The 24,779-nt window shown below is 38.1% G+C and overlaps 1 long non-coding RNA gene across 1 annotated transcript; it reads left to right on the top strand.

The window, feature by feature from the left end:
• The first annotated feature begins 1,806 nt into the window (after positions 1 to 1,806).
• Positions 1,807 to 15,800, top strand: LOC150099105 (uncharacterized). The gene is made up of 2 exons (XR_016549518.1): positions 1,807 to 1,869; positions 15,232 to 15,800. It is a non-coding gene; the product is annotated as an uncharacterized LOC150099105 (long non-coding RNA).
• Positions 15,801 to 24,779: the final 8,979 nt, after the last annotated feature.

Here is a 24,779-nt window from a genome sequence, read left to right as displayed (position 1 = left end):
TGGACTGGTGAAGTCGTAGAAATTTTCAGACAACCATTTTTGACTTTTCCCAGAGGTGTGGCAAGGGGCCGAATCCTGCTGCCATACATACGGCCTACCATTGGCTACCCTTGTTATCCAGGGCTTGACTACAGTTAGCAACTCCACGAACAAAGCCCGAATTCCAATGCCAGGGTTCTTCAACACCTGTTCCTGCAGATTTGCGAGGAATTCTGCTGTACGAACGCAATCAGATCGTCTGCTAGGGATCTTTCTTCTTGCTACATCCTCGTAGTCACCATTGCAAGTCTCTAGTTCATGCCTGATTGTTTTTTACTGTATTCAGGGAGCATTGGGCAGCAGTCGTAATATCCTTATTTTGATGGCGGGCACGAATCATCATGATACAAGTTATTCTCTTCCATGATTCAGGTGGGTTCCAGCTATCCATCCTTTCTGACATCTTGTATATGAATGAAGAAGGGTCCAAACTTTTAAATGAAGAGAAGTGTGTGTTAATACATGTAACTTAGGGAAAAATATAATTAATTATAAATATGTCAAATTTATCCCGAACACCCTGTATATCCTATAAACCCCACTCTCTACTATCTTTTTTTTCTCTCTCTCTCACCCTCTTTTCTGTCTATGAGCCAAATTTTTTAACCCACAAAACTTTAATCCCTCCTTATAAGGAAACATTTCAGAGACCATTATGGTCACCATCTGTGAATCCTCTCCCCCTACTCTTGTCCCCAAGAAATCTGGTACCAAATCCAAGCAAGGTGATATATGTCATATCAAACCCTATAAAAACAGACAATGGCTTTCTTATCTCTACATCCAAATAATCCTTTGTGATATTTGCCCACACTGTGTTCCTTGAACTTGAACTCTCTGTTCATCATCAGCTTCAAATCCATGTCTTCGTCTATTTCTTTTAGTGTTGTCCCAGTGCAGTACACAGCTTGTAATCATTCAGCCTAAAATTGTATAATCTTACACTCTGCCATAGTGAACTGCTAACCATTATTCTTGGTTTACAAGTGGCAATCTCTTCAAATTGACCTGTGGAATCTGTTATTGCATATATGTTGAGCATATGTTTTATGGTGTGGTACACTATCCTATCACTATCCACTTAAAAAAAAAAAAAATGAAGATGTGATTAAATTTATTGGTGTCTGGTCATAGGATACATGTGAGGAGAACTTTCCTATCATTTACATTGTATACAAAGTTTATCACCCCTCTTTTATGTAAGTATTTAGAAGATTGGTATTTTTTTTTATATGACTCTCATCTCTGAACAGTATATGTTATTACTATGACCCAAGTTTTTTATTTTCGACATTTTTTTGCATTATCTGAAACCCTGTTCTAAAGACCAAACATGGGACTTTTTCAAGCCACTTCTTCAAGTCTCCAATCAGTGGGGTGGTGGTCTTATAGCTGGTGATAAAATTCATCTCCCACCTAAAGACAATCACTAAAATCCATGCTTATGGTGGGATTCAAACCCATGACTTGTTAATTGTAGAGTGAATATGCTATCCACTCATCAAACTAGACCTGACAATCTGATGTCAGAGAGTTCAATATATGATGATACTTGTCGAGTTTTTGACGGTGCTTGTATTTGTGACTTGGTAACATAGACTGCCTAAATATACACAAGAAAATAGTCTTTACATGAAAGCTGAAACATAATGTATTATAATTTTAAATAAACATTTTCCTCTCTAAATGTTGTAAAAGTTCATAAATCTACAGTATGGATACTCACTTATTTGTCAGCCATAAAGCTTAATTAACTGTTCCGTTCCAGGAGATGTAAACTTTTCTGTAATATCTGAACTGGAAGGAAACATTTTAACAATGAATATGAAGGTGAGCAAATTTTCTAAATAATGTCAAAAGTTAATTTCAATCATACAGTATTATAAATTATATTTCATTAATACAATATTATTACATTGAATTCTGTGTTAATAGCTTGGGAAATGGTATCTTCAGATTGTGCAGTTTTCCTGCATAATAGCCTTCCCCCTCCCGTAGAAAAGGCACTTTCTGGAAATACACAAGTGTGTGCTAACATGGCACATCATATGTCAGTATGTGAATTTCGTTATCGCAATAACAAAATAAATGATGATTTATAATGGGAATGGGTCATTTAGAACAACGCATCAATATAGGGGTGGGACTAAGGGATCACTGCATTTCATGTATACTAATGCCAGGAGTATTAGGAACAAGAAGGAAGAATTTTTGGCCTTGATTGGCTCTTCCTGGCCACAGGTTATTGGCATTAGTGAAACATGGCTGATGGAAGATGATATAGTAAGTGGGATAGAATGTGTAGGTTATAGTGTGTTTAGGAGGGACAGAGAGAATAAAATGGGGGAGGGGTATTATTGATGATAGCTGATGAACTGCAGCCAAGGAGAATTGAAGTTGTATCGCAGGATGGTGAAAGGAGCTCATTTGAGGCTATTTGGTGTGAGATTGAGACTGGCAGAATAAAATATACAGTTGGGTGCTGCTATAGACCAGGTGATGGAATAGATGGTGAAGATAGTATGCATAGGGAAATTGATGAAATGAGTAGAGGAGGGTAATTATTATGGGGGATTTCAACTATGGTAACATTTGTTGGAAGGAGGAGAGGACACATGTGAGGAAGGAAAAGGACGGGGTGCTTAAGGGTCAAAGCTGTATAACTGAGAGGAGACCTCAACATAGCCTTTGAAGGAATGCAGAGAACCGACCAGGGCTTCTGACCTAATGTCCAATCTTCACCTTCTCATGGTGCACCCTGTTGGGTATCTCCTTTGATACTGAACGAACGAGGATGGGCTGGCAATTTGGGATTTCGCCGACCAAATTGTATTCTTATTGGTTAAACCAAAATAAAAAATTATGGTACAACATGACAAAATTTCATTCATGCCGGCTGGGGCGTCGCCCAGTTAAACAAGGCCCCCGTTGTTTTCGCCAGGAAACCAGGGCGAGCAGCGAAAAGTCAGCTACTGGAACAAATCTGAAAACAAACCCCAACTCAACATCACCAGAGATAAAGATCGGTACTATCAACGTAAGAAGCCTGAATGGCAAAGAAATGGAGCTAGCTGAGGAATTAGATAAGTACCAGATCGACATAATAGGGGTGACTGAAACAAAAAAGACCAAAACTGGTGAGATCTTTCTGAGCAATAAATACAAAATGTTATATTCAGGCAATGACAATCAAGGAAAAGAAGGAGTAGCCATAGTATTCAACACAAAATACGAGGCTAATCTTCTTGAATTGCAGTCAGTCTCAAATAGAGTAATGTGGGCAAATATGAGAATGGGGAACTGGACAATGAGTCTTATTTGTGCCTGTGGTCCCACAGAAGGTTCTACTAAGGTTGAAGTGGAGGAATTTTTTAATGCTTTAGAGAAAGCAACTGACACAATGAAAAAGGAAAAGTTGGTCCTTGTTGGGGATCTAAATAGCAGAGTAGGAAATGATTGTGAGACATACAAAAATATTTTGGGAAAATTTGGAGAAAAGAGCAAAGCTAATAATAATGGCAAATATCTGTTGGATTTCTGCTCAGGACATGGACTGGTTATTACTAACACCATGGTCCAACATAAAAATGTGCACAAATTCACATGGAGAGAAGAGGCTAGGAATAAGAAAAGTCTCATTGACTATGTTATTGTTCATAGTGATGTTTTCTCCCTGGTGCAGGACACCAGAGTGTACAGAGGATTTGAAATTGGAAGTGATCACTATTTAGTCTTGAGCAGGATAAAATTGAATTTCATATTGAAAAGAATAACATGCAAGAAAGTTTTAAAGCAAATAAAAGTTGAGCAGCTCTCAGATGTGAACTGTAGACTAAAATACAGAAAGATTATTGAAAAGAAAATGAAAGAGTTTGAGAACAGGAATCAAACCTTGGAGATTCAGTGGCAAACTCTGAAGAAAACATTGATTGTTTCTGGCAGAGAGGCATGTGGTGAGCTTGTGTGCAAGGATAAAAAAATCAAAACTCCCTGGTGGACACAGGAAGTTAAAGAGGCAGTGAAGGAAAAGAAGAAAGTATATCAAAAGTTCCTTGCAAATAAGTCAGCTTTTAATCTTACAGAATACAGAAACAAATGTAAGAAAGCTAAACAGTGTGTAAAACTAGCTAAACAAAAGTCATGGGAGGACTTTGGCAAGAATATAGAAAATATATATCAAGAAGGTGGCAAAATATTCTGGAGGTTGTTGAAGAAGCTTAGGAATGGAGGAAAGAGTGCTGTAAAAGGAGTTAGAGATGATAAAGGTGACATGAAAACAGGAGAAAAAGATATCCTTGAAGTATGGAGTAATTACTTTGAATAACTGCTAAATGAAACAAGCAGTGATGACAGCACAGTGATAAAAAACACTGACCAGGCATGCAGTCAGGAATACGTATCCATACTTGAAGTAGAAAAAGCCATCAAAGGCTTGAAATGTGGAAAGGCAGCAGGAGTAGATGATATTCGACCAGAAATGCTGAAGTATGGTGGTATAAAAGTCCTACAGTGGCTGCACTGCATAGTTCAGAAAGCCTGGACAGAGGGACGAATTCCCGATGATTGGAGTAGAGCTCTCATAGTACCCATATATAAAAAGGGAAATAAAACTGAATGTGAGAATTACAGAGGTATTTCCCTACTGAGTGTTCCTGGCAAGATCTATGCAAGTATACTTGAGAAACGGTTGAGAAGAATTGTGGAAGAAAAGCTTGGTGAAGAACAGCAGGATTCAGGCCAAATAGAGGCTATTAGGATCATATTTTCACTTTACGACAAATAGTCGAGAAAGCATGGGAATACAACAAAGATCTGTATTTAAGTTTTGTCGATTTGGAAAAGGCATATGACAAGGTGCCAAGAGAGAAGCTATTCAATACGCTGCAGTTATATGGTGTCAATGGAGCATTATATCAAGCAATACTTAGTCTTTATTTGAGTTGTAAGTCAGCAGTTAGAATTGAAGGAAGTACAGGAAGATGGTTTAATGTTAAATCTGGTGTGAAACAAGGATGTACATTATCCTCTCTGTTATTCATTATCTATATGGATCACATTATGAAGGAATGTGGTATTAAACCTGATATCAAAATTGGAGATGTTAATGTCAGCTCTTTGCTTTATGCGGATGATGTTATACTTCTAAATAAATCCGCTACAAGTCTGCAAGATTCTCTGACTAAATTGAATAGCTGTTGTAATAGATATGGTATGAAGGTCAGCAATAAAAAGACAATGAAAATAGGCAGAATCATTGAAAATGTCAACTGTGTTGTGAATGGAGAACCTGTGGAACAAGTAAAACTTTTCAGCTACTTAGGCACGATTTTTACTGAAGATGGTAAATTAAATATAGAAATAGACAACAGAATAAGCAAAGCTGGTATGGTGGGAAGTCAATTGAATAAATTCATATGGAATAAGAAAGAAATTAGTCGGAACACTAAATTAGCTGTATACAAGACAGTGTTCAAACCAGTTTTAACTTATGGATCTGAGAGCTGGGTCAGAAGTAAAACACTTGACCAAAGACTAGAGACCGCGGATATGAGAGTCCTGAGAAAGATTAGAGGCATGAACAGATGGCATCAATGGCAATATCGTATTAAAAATGAGGATATTAGGAAAGAACTTGACATTGTCAGCATCAAAGATGCGTTAGCAGAGCTAATCTCAGGTGGTATGGTCACTTAAATAGAATTGGAGAGGAAAGATTAGCAAAACAAGTGTTCTCTGCCAGGTTGGCAGGAAAACGACCCAGAGAAGACCAAGATATAGGTGGATTGATACAGTACAAAGTGCCTTAGACGAGAGAAATATAAGATCTGATAATGTTGGAGTCTCGACAAGTAACTGACTGATTTGGAGGAAAATTGTAGATAGGAAGTTAGTAATGATGTAATTTTTTCATGTAGTACTGTCATATCCTGTACACCCCTTGAGGGTACATGGCAGGAATTTGATGATGATGATGAACTATCTGAGACAGCATGTAATTGAAAATACTAGGCTTGTGAGAGTGCTTGACCTGGTAATAGCATCTGAGAATTTGACTGTAATGAATATGACCATGTTGCCACCTATTGGTGAGAGTGATCATAAGGTCTTGACCTGGGAGGTGGCTAAAGGTGTGGAATTTTCGATTAAGACAGGGTATATGTGGAATTACCGTGGTGGCAAGTATGACAAGCTTAGGCGATTGCTTGGATCAATGCCATGGCATGTACAACTGCAAGGGCTGGACATCGATAGAGTTTGGGAAGTGGTCAAGGAGCATTTACAGGAGGTTATGGCTGATTGTATACCTAGGGTCCGAATAGTAAAACAAGTAGGGGTTAAATGGATGAATAACACCAGTAAGCTTGAGCTGCAAAAAAAGAAACAACTGTTGAGTGAATTTAAAGAGGGGTGACCTGCAGGCACACGAACGGTATAAAGTGCAAGCCAGAAAGGTAACGAGTGTGGTAAAAAAAGCAAAAGCGGATTATGAAAGGAAACTAGCTATGCAAGCAAAAGAGAATCCCAAACAGATCTTTCAATATGCTGCAAGCAAGAAAAAAACTGTACACGGCAAAATGATTTTAAGGAATGACGATGGTAAGGAGGTTACTGAATAAGTCGATATAGTGGAGTTACTGAGTGCGCACTTTGCAAAAGCATATCATGACATTGAAAAAATGAAGGAACCATTAGTTTATACGGGAATAGTGATGAATGAAGTGGAGGTGACTAGTCTATTACAGAACCTTAATGTGAACACATCTGTGGGATTGGATGGTATACCGGCACGGGTCTTGCGTGAAGCGGTTAAGGAATTATCAGTGCCCTTGACCATGTTGTTTAATCTGAGTCTCAGGTCTGGTTTAGTCCCGAAGGTGTGGAAAGAGGGGAAAATAGTTTCGCTGGATAAAGGAGGATCCAAGGCTACGGTTGCAAATTACCGACCGATCAGCATATCAGGAGTCGTTGTCAAGGTCTTAGAGAAAGTAATCAAGGGAAAAATACAGGAATGGATTGATGAAAATGAGATACTGTACAGGGGACAGCATGGCTTTGTGAAGGGTAGATCATGCTTCAGTAACTTGCTCAAGTTTTATAACAAGGTGACGGCTGAACTGGATAAGGGAAATGGGTTTACAGTGATACTGCTGGACCTGGCAAAGGCGTTTGACAGGATACCACATGGAATACTAATCCGTAAACTACAACATATGGGAATGGATATAGGGTTGGTGAGATGGATAGGTGGTTGGTTGATGGAGAGATATCAAAGAGTAGTTTATTCATGAGTAGAGTCCAAAAGACAGCCTGTGCCACGGGGTTTTGTTCTTGGACCACTGCTGTTTATTCTGTTCATTAACGATATAGGGAAGGATCTAAGTGGAACAGGTCATTTTTTCGCTGATGATGCAAAGTTGGGTAGGGCGATAGTGAATGCAGAATATGTCAAAGTCTTGCAGGATGACTTAGATAGATTGGAGTTCTGGGCTAAGGAGAATGGATGTCAATTTAATGTGACAAAATGTAAGGTTATGCATTTTGGGGTGAAAAGATTAGCAGCCGTATATCACATTGGTGGAACTGTACTCCAAGAGATTGATGAGGCCAGGGACTTGGGAGTGTTGGTGGATAGGGAGATGAAGTTTAGGGGGCACATTGCAAAAGTAGCTAAATCAGCTCATCAACTCACTTGGTTGTTGAAAAATACCTTGACGAGCAGAGACAAGCAAGTTATTGTACCGCTGTACCGAGCCTTGATAAGACCTCATCTCAACTACTGTGCCCATATTTGGTCACCTCGTTTCCTTCTTGATGGGGAGGAGGTGGAGAGGATCCAGAGGCGAGTGACTAAGATGATAAGAGGTCTATGGAATGAACCATATGAGAACAGGTTGAAGATTTGTGGGTTGCAGAAACTAGTTGATAGGCGGAAAAGGGGAGATATGATTGAAACATTCAAATTGCTAAAGGGATTCTATAGGATTAATTCAGAGGATATTTTTGAGATCAGGACTGGTGGTGGGAGAACTAGGGGACACCTATGGAAGCTGTGCAAGAGTGTGGTTAGCAGGGGTGTTAGAGCTGGGTTCTTTACTTTTAGAGTGGTAAATGAGTGGAGTAAGCTGCCAGAGTCTGTTGTGGGTGCTATGACGGTGAACAAGTTCAAGGCAAGGTATGATAGATACTGTGAGAATGTAATCGCATAGTTGTGTGGACATGATGTTTAGGGCCTCCCTCGATGAGTCTGAGGACTCCTGGAGTCGCCCGAAATAATAATAATAATAATAATAATAATGCATATCAAATAACAATAAAAGAAAAGAAACTAATAATGCTTGAACTGTGCTTTTGTTTGGATTATGAAATATTAATTTTTTAAAATTAATACAGAATGCCTCACAACATCAAACAAATATGCACATACGAAAGAAACTGAGGAGTTTCTTTGGCATGCACAAAAAACATTTCGTTTCCAGCTTCTTGAATTTGGTGAATTATTAGCAAACGAAAGGTTGGGCAATGAAATGGAAAGGTTAATAATTAGATATTTTAAAGGAACATGTACTAGACATATTATTATACATTTATGATGGTTAACACCAGTTGAGAAAAATAGAATTTATTTTAACTTCAGTATATTTGATTGCATGGACATCGTCAGGAAAAGAAGAAAAGGTCAGCTAACTACATTCCAAACATGAATCACAAGATATGAGTCACATAGCATGTTCATTCTCATGAACCCAGTTATGACCAACACATGAACTAGTAAACATATGCTATGTGTCTTGTACTTGTGAATTATGTTTTGAATGTAGTTAAAAAATCTCTCTCTCTCTCTCTCTCTCTGATAATGTACATATAACACTGGACAAAATACATTGACGATTTAATGAATTCTGTTTTTCTATACATGTGTTAAGCATCACAAAATTTGAAATGGGAAGTTTTCCACAGAGCGCACAAATGATGTATTTGTCAATGTAACTTATTTTTGCAAATGAAATGCAATTTAAATAGTACAGTTGACAAAAATATATAAAATATATTTCTTAACCAAATATGTGTGTACAATAGTTTATTTTGTATGCAGATATGTTTGATATTGTATTCTGTATTCATTTTAAGAAGCTATATTTCACATTTCAAACAAAATTACAGTTTAGGTGCATCATCATTTATTGCCATTATTATTACTGTTATCATCATCATACCTCCATGGAGTCAGAGACTCATCATGGGAAATTGCTCTGTCTCTTACACACTCATGTGTAAGAGACAGAGCAACACACAGAGCTCATCATACTGTGACTTTAATGCACTCACATTCTCGACAGTCGCCACACACTCTCAGACTGTGCATTCCAATCATTCAGCAATATCCATGCAAAAAAAAAAAAACCTGCTTCTAGGAATGACCTCTTTCTGCCATGCCATTCTATAAAAAACATCATCCACATTAATCTGATAAAAATCTCAACCTTTCTTCATGACAAGACCCAGAAGAGATACCAAGGTTTCATCTGGCTCCCACTGATGAGACCTCAATGAAGGTCAACCCAGACAATATAGTGACCCTTCTCATAATACATAGCATTATACACAACCGAAAAGATGTGAGATCTGCATCATGGGATACTAAAGCAATTAATGTTAAGGTATTTGCCTCCACATACAAGTAGCCTGATTGTGAAGATACTTTGTGTGCAAAATTTATTTGCTTACATCAGGGAAAGATTAGACAAGATAATTTCTTGGCAAGCTTAATTTAACATATAACCAAGTGAAAAAACTTTCTCTCACTATCCAGTGCATTCTTTTCACTACTTGTATATGAGAAATATATGACTTCTGTATTATTTCAATCTTAGTGTCTCTTCTGGGTCTGTTTCCCACTGATGACATTTTAATAATGTTCTTCTTCAGGCTTGATTTCCAGGAGTACAACAGTTCTTCTTGGTGGTTGGTTGTTGCCTGCTACTAAGTAAAGCTACCAGTGAGAGTTTAGAAGTGATCCTTTTTGGATCCTTCAGTGAGTTTTTGAGTGATATTATAGATCACCGAAAGTTTTTGGAGAGAGGTATCCCCCCCCCCCCCGCACCTAAACAGTACCTGAATAAAGATCAGAGCCTGTCTGGGTAGTGGCCCTTCCCCTAATGCTTAGCATTATATACATCCAAAAGGATGTGTGTTTTGCATTATGTTCACATTGTCCTAAAATGAAAATCTGATCTGATGACCCCTGTTTGTTATTAACCCAAGTTCAAGTTTTAGCCCAGATTTTATTTTTTTGAGTATGCCTCCATAAATCTTAACTGGAGCACTAAGTAAAGAAATTCCTCTTTAATTCCTATATATATGTTGAGTTTTATTTTTCCTTGTATAGCTATCTATGTGAGATATCTACTGAACTGATCTGGAATTCCAAAATGCATATAGTCCCTGTAAAACTTTTATACCACCATATTTGAGCTTTTTTCATATATAGCAGTAGATGGCAGTGTGCATAGGCAGTGGATAGCACGACTATATATTGATAGCTGTATAGAGTTTCTTCCCCCTCCAGCAGCGAGTCCTTCGACTACTTGGAGATGTCATAATAATAATAATATGAGGGTGGTCTGAAAAGTTCTCGGCCTCAATCATAGATGGCAATACTATTGGCATGATTTTTTTTTCTAAGTTGGTGCATCTGTCATAAGCATCCATGTGAAATTGTGAGTCATTCTATCAAGTAGTTTGTTTTATACAGCTGTCTGAAGTAAAAGTGTTGTCTCTATCACTTGAAATGGATAAAACTGAGTATCGTACAGTTATAAAATTCTTTGTAAAAGAAGGTTTAATGTCGAAATTCATTCGAAGTTCATAAAAGTTTATGGGCACGCTTCTCCTTCATTTTTGACAATTAAGAAATGGACTGACAAGTTTAAACGTAGCCGTGCCAGCCTTGAAGATGATCCACATGAAGGACGTCCAAAGAGTGTAGCAACACCAGAAATCATTGATCAAGTGCACGATATGGTATTGGATGACTGGCGAGTCAAAGTGCATGAAATTGCCGAGACTGTAGGCATTTCAAAAGAACATGTAGGATATATTTTGCATGAAGAATTGGAAATGAAAAAGCTTTGCACAAGATGGGTGCTGCACTTGCTCACAGCAGATCAAAAACGCACTCGCATGAAACTTTGTTAACAGTGCTTGAAGGGTTTTAAGAATAAAACTGATTTTGTGCATCAATTTATTACTATGCATGAGACTTGGATTCACCATTACACACCAGAATCCAAACAGTGGACAGAAGCCAGTTGTTCCGTGCCAAAGAAGACAAAGTCAGTTCCATCAGAGGAAAGGTCATGGCATCAGTGTTTTGGGATACTATAGGGGCATTTTGTTTATTAATTATCTTGAAAGGGGTAAAACAATAACCAGGGAATATTATTCTGATCTTTTAACCAGACTAGATGAAATATTTTGTGAGAAAAGACCTGGTTTGCAGAAGAAAAAAATCATCTTTCATCAGGACAATGCACCTGCCCACAAAGGTGTTTTAGCAATGGGAAAAATTAAGAGATCTGCACTATGAATTGTTGGAACATCCACCCTATTCCCCAGATTTGGCTCCCTCTGACTTCTATCTCTTCCCAAAACTAAAATTCTTCCTTATTGGTCTGCGTTTTTCTTGGAATCAAGAGGTGATTGCAGCTGTAGAGGGGTATTTTTCAGATCTTACTGAGAACCACTATGGGGACAGGATAATGGTACTGGACCATCGCTGGAATAAATGTATTAGTTTTAAGGGAGATTATGTTGAAAAATAAAAATAATTTTGAAAATATAAATTTGTTTTTTCATTGTTAGGCCGAGAACTTTTCAGACCACCCTCATATCTGGTTAAACTGCTGCATTTCAGATTTCTGACAACATTTCTATCTTGTGTTTTCTACTTCCAGATTGCATTATTCCTGGATTCTATTTGTGACTGCTTATCTCCTTTGATGTTTCATAGTCATTATTGCAGGCAACCAAAATATCATCTTCAGTTGTTATATTACTGTTATCTCTGATTCCTCTTACAGTTCTTTCTTCCTTTCTAGAAGCATTTTCATTATTTCCAGAACATTTTGTCTCTTTACTGATACTTATTATAATATGTCCCTAAGTCTTTTCATGGATTATTTAACTACTTTTACAAATAGCTTTTATACATTTTTTCTGTGTATTCTCCAATGAAACATGCTTACTTTACGTGCGAGGAGCTTTTAATATGATTTCTTAATTTCCAGATCTCTTTAACTTTTGAATCCACTAGGAATTTCTGATTTTTCTGTCATTGCAGACAGCTTCACCGCTTGCTTCACTAGCTGAATCAACATTTTCTTCAGATGTTGTCAGTCACTGAGTCTCCAAGGTTTGGTATTTGTTTCGAAACTCTTACATATTTTTCTTGAATAATATTTGTATATCCGAATTTGCAGTTCACCTCTAAAAGCTGCTTGATGGTATTCTTTTAGTACATATTTTTCCTTTCAATATTGTATTGATTTTTTATCCTACTGAAAACTAAATGGTGATCATCTCTATTCAAATCCTTTGCACCTCGATCATGTGTGATGGATATCACTATCTACAATGACATAGTCAATAATTTATTTCTTGTGTCTTCTTTTCATGTGTATATGTGCACATCTTTTACATTGAAACATGATGATAGTAATCAATAGTCTATGTCCTTAACAAAAATTCATATAGTTATCATTATTATTCACTTCTGTGGAGCTATAGGCAAAAATTAGTCTTATCGTCCAATTCATTGTTCAAGAAGTTAATTTTTGTATTTAGTGTTGAATACTATAGCTACTCCTTTCTCTCCCTCATCGGTACTGCCTGAAAGTGAGGTCTCATGTGTTTTAGGCCTTCATATCAGTAATTTTGATTTGGTAATTTTTCTACTGTAATTCCTGTGCTAACTCTGTCTCTTTTCTAGTGATGTTTCCTTATGCCTGTTTTATTTTATTATTATTATTATTAAACAAGACCTCATGTAGTCAAAGACTCATTTGGGAGGTCCTTTTATCACACACACATCTCATCATACTGTGTCTTAAACACACCCAAACTCCTTGCAGACACCACACTCTCAGGCAAGGCATTCCAATCATTCACAACTCTGCACGAAAAAACCTGCCTCACACTCTCCTACTCACACCCTCTTTATACAGTTTCCAGGGATGACCTCTGGTCCTCCTCTGATCTCCCCTCTTGCTTCTCTCCACTAGACTCTGCAAATTACATCTTCTCAATCTTTCCTCATACTCAACATTCCAGAGGTCAGAAACTACCTTAGTCAGTCGCCTTTGGACCCTTTCCAACATCTCTTCATCCTTCTGAAAACCTGGTGACCAAATCTGGGTACAATAGTCCATGTGTGTGGCCTAATCAGAGTCTTATACAATGGAACAAGAATCTCCCTACTTCTACACGTCAGTGTCCTCCGCATCATTCCCAGAAGTCTTTGTGTTGTCTTCACAATTTTGGCGATGTGTCCTCTAAATTTTAGATCCTTATCCACTATCACCCCCAGATCTCTTATTTCCTCTACTTCCAACAATATATTCTCACCAAGCATAAATTCTGCATCCCATCTTTGTTTTCCAAATTTTTAAACCTTACATTTTGCAACATTGAACTCGCATCCCCATTTGCTTGCCCAATCACTCAATTTATTCAAGTCTTCTTGCACGGCCACAACATCTTCACTACTCTTTATGGTTCGTCCCAACTTTGCATCATCTGCAAACAACTGAATATCTCCATCCAAATCTTCGCCAATATCATTAATATACAAGTTAAATAGTAATGGCCCTAAAACAGATCCCTGAGGCACTCCACTAGTGACTTTCCTTTTCCTGGATATCTCACCCACATACACAACTTGTTGATACCTATCAGATAGCCATTCTCCAATCCAATGCACTAATCTAATATCCAACCCCATCTGCTCTAGTTTGACTGTCAACTTATCATGAGATACTCTATCAAAAGCTTTTGCGAAATCCAAGTATATTACTGTGTATCCTTCTTCTCTGTCCAAGGAAGCATTCACTTTATTGTAATAAATAAGTAGATTACTAAAACACGACCTCCCTTTAGCAAATCCATGCTGTCCATCAAAGATTATACCATTGTTGTCAACCCAACTCTGGATCCTAGTTCTCACAAGCTTCTCCAACAACTTAACCACAACACCTGACACACAGATAGGCCTATAGTTTGATGCTTGAGTTCGTTCACCTCCTTTATGAAGTGGCCCAATCTTGCCCTATATGTTGTTTATAAGGTTATTCTAGTATTCACTGTGTAGAATTTATAGACACAAAAAAAGTACGTGTTAGATCAATTACTTTAAGTATACTTAAGAAAATTAAAGTAATTGCTCTAACATGTGTGTTTGTCTCCATAAATTCTGCACAATGAATGCTGACCACTGTGTAACCTTGAAAGAAAGTTGTTCTAGTACCTAGCGTTTCATTATTTGCCCTGATTCCCTGAAATCAGCTGGGGCTCTGTTTGGTATCTAGTTAGTTACCTAATAGTGAGGTCAACCATGAGCCGGTGAGATTTCACATTGGTTCATAAGCTCTAAGTTCAGAAGCTCTCTACATTCCTTACAAGCTGTGACAAAGTCTACTCCTGCTTTATCCCCTAAGTAGCTCTAAACCTTTTGTATGTTAATACTGTGGATATCTACAATGACACAATCAATTACTTATTAGTAAGGAGGCACTTATAAGCAAGGTGGTGGTGCTCCCTTGTCAGAGAATGAAATACTTCTAGTAAGAAAGATATGTTTACTAGAAACATTTCATGTTATGCTTAGTATAACATCCATAGACAGTTGATTGGAGAGCAAATACTGTCTGCTTAGTCAGGAGGTTTAATTGGATCATTTTAATGGCAAAAAGTTAAACAACAAAAAATTCTTCATGGACTATTACAAAAAAATAACTATGTTATTTGTTGAATTATTTCACATGGATTCTATTACCAGTGTGCATTCATTCATTTATTTATATATATATATAATCATTAATTTATTTGTTAACACAGTTGTGGCGAAGAGTGATAATTTAATAAAATTTTGTTGTAAACTGTTGTACAGTTTTATCAAATATTCTGTTTGCTTTACAGGTTGTTCACCTTCCTTTAGAATCTGTCATCAAAGAAACACTACCAGATGATAAATTTGGTGAACAGACTATGTCCTGGAAAACACTTTTGAACAGCTTAATTTGGGGGAAAATTATATATCCACTTTAAAATGGTTGCTGTTTTTTCATACTTGACTGGGTTTTATATGCTAATGATGTTTCAATGCAAAAAGATGAAACTAAAGTGATTTATTATTACTTTTGATAACTCCGAGTTTTTATACGAATGAGAATTCAAGATGGTGTTATTAATTAGTCGATTCGTTAATAAGCATAGCTCAAGAAATCTGAACTTATTCAGTGAATTAATTAATTAATTCTGAATTATCTTAAGGAGTTCATCTTTTGAATTCTGCTACTAAGAGTTTAAGGTTGTAGAGAAAGATGTTTTCAAGTTAAAATTCCAATGTAAAGTAGACTTGTATGCCCTCTTTACTGTTATTTATAATCTGTACTTTTTTTATAATCTCCCAAATACAATAAGCAGCTAAGCTTATAGAAAATCAGTGCCATGTACACAATTAATAAAAGTTGCATTGAACCTATAAATATATAAATTTTAGTATTATCTTCATCATCATGATCATCAAATTCCTGCCATGTAACCTCAAGAGGTGTACAGGATATGATAGTACTACATGTAAAATTTACATCATTACTAACTTCTTATCTACAATTTTCCTCCAAATCAGTCTGTTCCTTGTCAAGACTCCAACATTATCAGATCTTATATTTCTATCATCTAAGGCACTTTGTACAGTATCTATCCACCTATATCTTGGTCTTCCTCTGGGTCGTTTTCCTGCAAACCTGGCAGAGAACACTTATTTTGCTAATCTTTCCTCGCCCATTTTATTTAAGTGACCATACCACCTGAGATCAGCTCTGCTAACGCATTCCTGGATGCTGACAATGTCAAGTTCTTTCCTAATATCCTCATTTTTAATATGATATTGCCATTGATGCCATCTGTTCACACCTCTAATCTTTCTCAGGACTCTCTCATATCTGCAGTCTCTAGTCTTTGGTCAAGTGTTTTACTTCTGACCCAGTTCTCAGATCCATAAGTTAAAACTGGTTTGAACACTGTCTTGTATACAGCTAATTTAGTATTCCGACTAATTTCTCTCTTATTCCATATGAATTTATTCAATTGACTTCCTACCATACCAGCTTTGTTGATTCTGTTATCTATTTCTATATTTAATTTACCATCTTCACTAAAAATTGTCCAGAGTTTCTGGACTGCCAGGGTTTCTTCTTGATGGGGAGGAGGTAGAGAGGATCCAGAGGCAAGTGTCCAAGATGAAATCTGGTCTATGGAATGAACCTGACGAGAACAGGTTGAAGATCTGTGGGTTACGGAAATTGGTTGATAGGCGGAAAAGATGTGATATGATTAAGACATTCAAATTACTGAGGAATTTTTACAAGATTAATTCAGAGGAAATATTTCACAACAGGTCTGGTGTTGGGAGAACTAGAGGCCATCCATGGAAATTGAGCAAGAGTGTAGTTAGCAAGGGTGTTAGAAGTTGGTTTTTTACTTGGAGAGTGGTGAATGAGTTGAATAAGCTGCCATAGTCTGTTGTGGGTGCCATGACTGTGAATGAGTTCAAAGCAAAGTATGATAGGTACTGTGCGAATGCTGAATAGTTCTTGACATGAATTTAGGGCTTCCCTCAATGAGTCTAAGGACTCCTTGGAGTTCCCCATAATAATAATAATGGTGCCTATGTAGTCCTGAATAAAATCTGTTATAGGTGCAATTATTGCCAGCTTTATTGTTATTATTATTAACACCAGACTACCATGAAGTCAAAAGATGCATCACAGGAGGGACCTGCTATTACACACAATGCCCATCAAACTGTTTTTCCTTAAACTCTTTCATTATATCCACATTCACCAATGTCAATCAGGCAGTACATTTCTTTGACTCCATGGGGTCTTGGGTAATAATAATAATTTCACCCATCAGCCACTCTCCATGCAAAGAACCTGCTTCTTATATCCATGCTCATTTTTTCATTCTATGAAAAATTTTCTCCACATTAATCTGGTAACAACCTTTAACCAACTTAAAGGTCTCAACCATATTCCCTCTTTTCTTCCTATTCACAAGGCTTTGTGGACTGCATTCCCTCAATCTGTCCTCATATCTCACATCCCAGTTACCGCCTCAGTCAGTCTTCTCTGGACCCTTTCCATTGTATCCTTGTCACTGTGAAAACCAGGTTCCAGATCTGTACACAATTATCCATACAAGGCCTGACCAATGCCTTATACAATAGAACTAGAACCTCTGTATTTCTGCATGTTAAGGTCCTCTGCATCATTGCCATAATCTGATGTCATGACTTCACAACTTGTGCAATGTAACCTCTGAAGTTTAGATCCCTGTTCACCACCAGTCCAAGGTCTCTCGTCTCCTCAATTCCTCCCGAATTTCACCACCAAATATATACTTTGCACTCCCATTGTTGCCTATCAGATTTCAGAACCTTACACTTGGCAACATTAAAGTGACAGTTCCATACTGTTACCCACTTGTATAATCTATTCAAGTCCTCCTGTAAAGCCATATCTGCCTGATTCCTCATCACTCTCCCCAGCTTTTGCATCATCTGCAAACAGTTATATATCACTAGTTAAACTCATCCCAGTATCATTAATATATAAATTAAATAACATTGGTCTCAAAACAGACCCTTGTGGTACATCACTGTTTACTTTCCTCTTCTGGTATTCTGCACCCCATATACAAATTGCTGATACCTATCTGAGAGCAATTGCCTATCCAACTCACTAATCTCATCCAATTCCACTGCTCCAGTTTAGTTTAGTTACCAACTTGTGGTGTGGCAATTTATCAAAAGCTTTGCAATATCTGAGTATACCACTGTATATGCATCTCCCTTGCCCAACACACGCATCAACTTGTTATAGTACATAAGTTAGGTAAACACAATCCCCATTTAACAAACTCATCCTGAAGCAGAAAGAATACTACTGTTATCAACCAGCTTTTGTATCCTAGCTCTCACCAGCCTCTCCAATATCTCAAGTACAACTCCAGATGGCTATAATTTATTGCCTTAGCCTTATCACCACCTTTGTGAAGGAACTTCCTCCCATTCCAATTTATGTATTTATCTTGTTAAATTTATATATTTAACAAGAGTCTGTTGTAAGACTCTTGTTAAATATATAAATCAAGATTGATGCTAACTACCTTGAACATTGTCTTAAAATGTCTTAATTATTGAACTCATTTGAACCTTTCACAGTTTCATTAACATATACATTAATGTTAATGTTTAATCTCTCTGGTTAAACATGAATGTTAAATCTATCTGATTATTATTAGTATTATCTTAAACTTAGTGTTTTAGATTTTTCACATCAACATATCATGTATTATAAAATGTTCCTTATCATTTTGAGGACTGTTTGCATTCTGTGTTCACACTTTTCATTGTAACATAAAAATCTGGTCATAAACCTAGCTTGTTCTTTGAGAGTGCTTCTCCACTGATATTTCATAGTCTTTCCTCATTTGCATAAATAAGTTTAACATTATTTTGCATACATTTGCATAAATAATTTTAACATTCAGTTAATTTTTAAAAATTGGTGCAATTAGACTGGACTACAAGTTAAGATTATTATTATTATTATTCAGGCCTCCAAGGAGTCAAAAGACTCGTCGAGGGAGGTCCTTCCTAAGACATAAAGTCTGTCAAGACTCATCGAGGGGAGGTCCCCGCCCTGAGAAACACAAAGTTTATCATACCATTCTTTAAACTCACTGACCGTTCTCGCTCCCACCACTCCATCAGGCAATGCATTCCACAGCTCAACCACCCTCCACACAAAGAAACCACTCCTTACCCTCTTGCTCACAGTTTCCTTTCGTAACTTCCAGGGATGGCCTCTTGTTATCACTCCTTCGTGCTGTTCAACCAAGCGAAAGAACTCCCCAGTGTCAACCCTGTAACCACCTCTCAACAGTTTAAAAGTCTCAATCATATCACCTCTCCTTCTTCTATCCACCAAACGCTGCAGTCCACATTCTCTCAGCCGATCCTCATAACTATCCTTGTACAGTCCTGAAACCATCTTTGTCATCCGTCTTTCTATCCTTTCCACAGTTAATTTATCCCCTTAAAATCCTGGGGACCAAATATGAGAACAATAGCCCAAGTGTGGTCTGATCAGAGACGTATACAACGGAATGATAACCCTCTTATCTCTGCAGGTCAGTGTCCTCATAATAGTAGCAATCCTCTGTGTTACCTTCACCACCTTTGCAATATGTCCCCTAAACTTCAGGTTTCTATCAATCATCAATCCCAGATCTCTTGTCTCCCCAACTTCCTCCAGTATAACTCCTCCCATAGAGTATGCAGCATCCCATCGATGTTTCCCAAACCTCAAGACCTTACATTTTGCTGCATTAAACTGATATCCCCATTCATTTGCCCATCTATCTAGCTTATTTAAATCCTCTTGCAGGGCTACCACATCTGCACTATTACTAATAATCCTTCCCAGCTTCGCATCATCTGCAAACAACTGAATATCCCCTTGCAATCCACTGGCTATGTCATTGATATAAAGGTTAAACAATATAGGTCCTAGTACCGAGCCCTGTGGGACCCCACTTGTAACCCTCTGCCTCCTTGAAACTGCTCCACCATACACAACTCTCTGATACCTATTGGACAGCCAATCCTGAATCCAGTTGACCAATCTGACATCAAGACCCATGTGCTGCAACCTAAATATCAGCTTATCATGTGGCACCCTGTCAAATGCCTTTGCTAAGTCTAAGAAAATTGCAGTATATGCCTTTCCCTCATCCAATGTTTTTGTAACTTTATTATAAAAGGCTAGCATATTGCTAAAACAAGAGCGTCCTTTCACAAATCCATGTTGATTCTCACAGATAACATTACCCTCATCTGCCCAATGCTGTATACGGTCCCTCACTACTTTCTCCAAGATTTTAACAACTACTGATGACACACAGACGGCCTATAATTAGACACTTCCAGTCTGTTACCACCCTTATGCAATGGCACTATCTTACCTTCCTTCCATTCCCTGGGTACCTTTGCCAAAGCCAGACTTTCATTGAAAAGCCACGTTAAACGCACTGTCAATTCCCTAGCACATTCTCTCAAAACTCGTGGTGAAATACCATCCAGTCCCACAGCTTTACTAACATCCAGAGTACTCAGTATCTGAAACACACTCTCCTCCTGTATCTCCAGACCTCGAACCAGTCCTATCCCTCTAGCATTAAAACTGACTCCTCTAGGATGAAATACTCCAATAAAGTGTTCATTGAACAATTCCACTATGTGCTCTGCATCAGTCACTCTGTTCCCATTTTTATCCCACAATATCATTCTTCCACAGTCATTTCTCCTCCTACTGGCCACATAGCTAAAAAAGTCGCTAGGATTTTCTTTGGATCTTAGGGCCAATCTCCTCTCATATTCCAGTTTTGCTTTCCTTACCACACTAGTCGCTCTTCTGGCCTGTGTCTTATATTCCTCATGCATCTCTTCACCTGTCTCCTTATATCTCTTTCATAGCCTCTTTTTCGCATGCAATTCCTGTTTAATATTGTTTGTCATCCACTTTACTCCAAATTGTGTCCTCTTCTTCACTCGTGGTATACAACTTACCATTGCTGATAACAAATATTCTTTCACAATTTCCCACGCACTAGTGATATCCCAGCCTTCCAATTCCTCCCTCCATGAAACTTCCCGAAATTGACGTCTAAGACTATTATAATCACCTGCCTTATAATTCCACATAAGTTCCCGTCTCTTTGATACTCCTGCATGTCTATTCATTTTCCAAGTCAACACCATATGGTCACTCTCTCCAACTGGTGGGAGAGACGTCAACACAGTTATTATCAACTCTTCTGATGCTATAACCAAATCCAAAACTTTTGGACCTCTTGTTCCCTCTGTTACATGTTGCCTAAGACATTTGTCCCTCAAGAATTCTAGAAATTCCATTCCCCTATTGCTACATGCATCTTCCTCTCTCCAATTTATACTACTGAAGTTAAAATCTCCCATAACAATCATTCTTCTTGCACTTGCCAAACTTAGCTGTCTAAACATCTCCTGGTCCCCATCCTCTGTGCTCCTGGGTCTGTAGCAACACCCCACTAAATATCCTGTCTTGCCTACCTCTACCTCACACCATATGCTCTCAAAATCATTTGTCTCACTTCCTTCCAAATTCTCCACTCTTAGAGGACATAGGTCATCACTTATCATAAGCAGTACCCCACCACCACGCTTTCCCCTCCTATCCTGACAAAAAATGCTATACCCAGCGACTTCTATTCCTGTTGTTATATCCCCTTCTGTCAACCACGTCTCAGTGATCTAAATAATTTTTGGCCAGGCTGATGCTATCTGCGCCACCTATTCCTCTCCCTTATTCCGGATACTCCTGGCATTAGCATAAAGCATATAAATGCCGTTGTTTCTATACCCAGCATTATCCCTTCTAGACTCCACTGGGTTCAGTGTTACCTGACATTGTCTCCCTTCTCCCAAGTATCCATTCCCACAAGAGGCCACCCCTGCTATCATCCTTCCTGGGACACACTGACTTGTTCAGAACAGCAATCTCTCCAGATGCCTACGTCCTTCCTCATTCAAATGTAAACGGTCTCTCGCATACAATTCCTCTCTTTCCTCAAACGCACTCCAAGCATCCACACATACAAGTCCTCTCTTGTCACACATTCTCGCTATTATGCCATTCAATATCACCGCTCTTCTGCTCAGCTCATCATTATCATACCTAGGCAACACGCACACTATTTTTCCCCTCTCTGTCTTCTTCTATACAGTCTCAAGCAAAAATCTCATATCTCTCGCTGCCCGACTTACATTACCACTCAAGTCATTCGTTCCTACCATCACAATCATCTCATCCACCCTTTCACCTCTCTTAATTGCCATAGCTACCGTTTCTATTGTTCCTCCTGGCAAACACTCCTCACGCATCCTATCTTGAACACCACGGGTCATTGAGTCGCCATACATTATACCTCTTACCATTCCTCGCTCCTATTGTTTCCATTCTCTCCTCTTCTTTCATTCCCATACCTCTCTCTCTTCTTTCATTCCCATACCTCTCTCTCTTCTAGCATTCCCATACCTCTCTCTCATTCCATCTCTCCTACTGTTTCCATTTTCTCCACTTCTAGCACTTCCATATCCCTCTCTCATTCTGTCTCTCCTACTACTGTTTCCATCCTCTCGTCTTCTAGCATTCCCATACCTCTCTCTCATTCCATCTCTCCTACCATTTCCATTCTCTCCTCTTCTAGCACTTCCATATCTATACCAGAGAGTCTGGAGCAAAATCCAGAAAATAAATAGGCAGATATTCCACAGTCTGATCCAAGAATGGATGCATTATTGCTAAACTGAAAAGCAATTACAGATTCTGCTCATAGGAAAAATTTTGCCAAAACATTGAAAACATTCTCCTACACTCTCCAAATAATTGGACGTAAAAAGGCAAACCAGAAAAACATCAATATCTGCTCACTGATCTTCAAGATTACAACAGACTGTGAAGAAAAGAAAAACTGAGGCTGTTTTGCATCAATGGTGACCAACTGCTGTAAGACTGGATGACATCTATTGTGAGGTAGTTAAACATGTTTCACCATAGACTAGCTGCTCTCTTTATTCAACAGATTTTTCTCTGAGAATGACTTTCTGAAATCCTGGATAAAGGTAATTAACTCTTGTCTTTTATGGTTTTTAGATCTGAAGCCATTTTGGGATCAAGAGAAATGAGAATCCTTATTGCTGCTTTTTTTTTTTTTTTTTTTGTGAGATTTCACATAGCTTGTAAGAGAATGACTAATTCAAATCCTTTACTTCTGAGCTCCTCTGGCTCAAGGCTTCCTTGCCTCATTCAGTAACAGTCATCTGCTATATTTACAGCCCTCCAAACACCACTTTGATATTTTTCACCATTTTATCCATGAATCACAACCTTTTACAAACTGATTTTTCATTCCATAAAATGGACAAAGAGGACATAAGAATACATGCACATGGACACAAGAATACACTCTTGCTCAAGTTGCTTTGGTGCCATAAATCCAAAACAATATTTTGCAATCCAGCTATCCAAAGAGTGAAGTATTCCTAGGTGGCCTTTATGCCCATAACTCAGAAATGGCTCCCTCCAACAACTAGCTACATAAGTTATTTGCCTTAAGCAATAATCTAATGCAAATTGTACAACTACCCTCATGTGTTCCTGATAATCTCCACTCTCCCCAATAACCTTGAACTGTTAATAACCAGCTTCTCCTTTCAGATAAACTGTAGAAGTCATCTCACCTCTCAATAACTTGGATCACAGTCTTGTGCAAGTTTCTGCTCGCACAGAACAAATTCCCACCATTGTGTGCTTTGGCACTAGAAATGTACAAAGTTGAATGAATTCTGAAACTTCTGTTCTTCCTTTCCCTGGTCAGACTACTACTCCCACTTGTATGACACAAACACTTGCTCTTGGTGTATCAAAGCAATTAAAGGGGTGGGTCTGCTTAATTTACATATTCAGACTATGAAAAAAACTCAGAAAATCGAAATCTGACTTCGTAAAGGCTTCTTCTTCTTTGAGTGCCATCTCCTATCGGAGGTCGGCAACCACCTTGGCAAATTTTGAGCGATTCTCAGCTACTCTGAGCAGTCTCTCAGAGTTCATACCAGTCCACTATCTGATATCTGCCAGCCAAGATTTTCTTCGTCTTCCTTGTCCTCTTCTTCCATTTATCTTCCTTTTTATAATCAGTTAAAGTATCTTATATTTTTCATTACGAAGTAGGTGACCAAGATATGCAGTTTTCCTTCTTTTTTATGGTATCTAAAAGTTCACGTGATTTCCCATTTGTTCCAGTACTTTTTGCTGTCCATGGGATTTTTAACATTCGTCTGTATAACCACATCTCAAAGGCTTCAAGTCTTTTTATTGATGTTGTCTTCAAGGTCCAAGTTTCTGCACCGTACAGCAGTACAGACCATACATAAAGGCTAGTAGCAAAAAATTTGCCTCCTGTTCAAATGACGTCATGCTCTCTGGCCCTTGTGAAGGCAATTGAATGCAACTTCTGTTGTTCATCCGCTTATCTCATTTATATAGCATCACTGTTACAACAGTTAAAAATACAGCTCACCTCCTGGCATTGCTTTCTCCTACAACTCCTGCAAAGATGACCAAGACAAATCACATTCTACCATACCAAAAACTGAGCATCATATACCTCTTACAGTTTTTCAGGGTAAAAAAAAAAATATTCGATGCAAAAATGTTTTCTGGTCCCAGTACAGGATAGAGCTAACATCTGCCCGTATTATCTCTCTAAGTTAACTTGCACGGAATGCAAGGAGCTGGCATATATCCCAAAAAAGGGCAATAAAAGTCTGCTATCAAACTTTGGCTGAGTGGTTAGCA

The sequence above is a fragment of the Typopeltis vanoorti genome, chromosome 15, assembly GCF_054136105.1.
Source record: "Typopeltis vanoorti isolate ZY-2024b chromosome 15, IOZ_Tvanoo_1.0, whole genome shotgun sequence".
Taxonomy (NCBI): domain Eukaryota; kingdom Metazoa; phylum Arthropoda; class Arachnida; order Uropygi; family Thelyphonidae; genus Typopeltis; species Typopeltis vanoorti.
The sequence above is the reverse complement of the archived record's forward strand: the minus strand, read 5'-3'. Positions and strand labels throughout refer to the sequence as shown.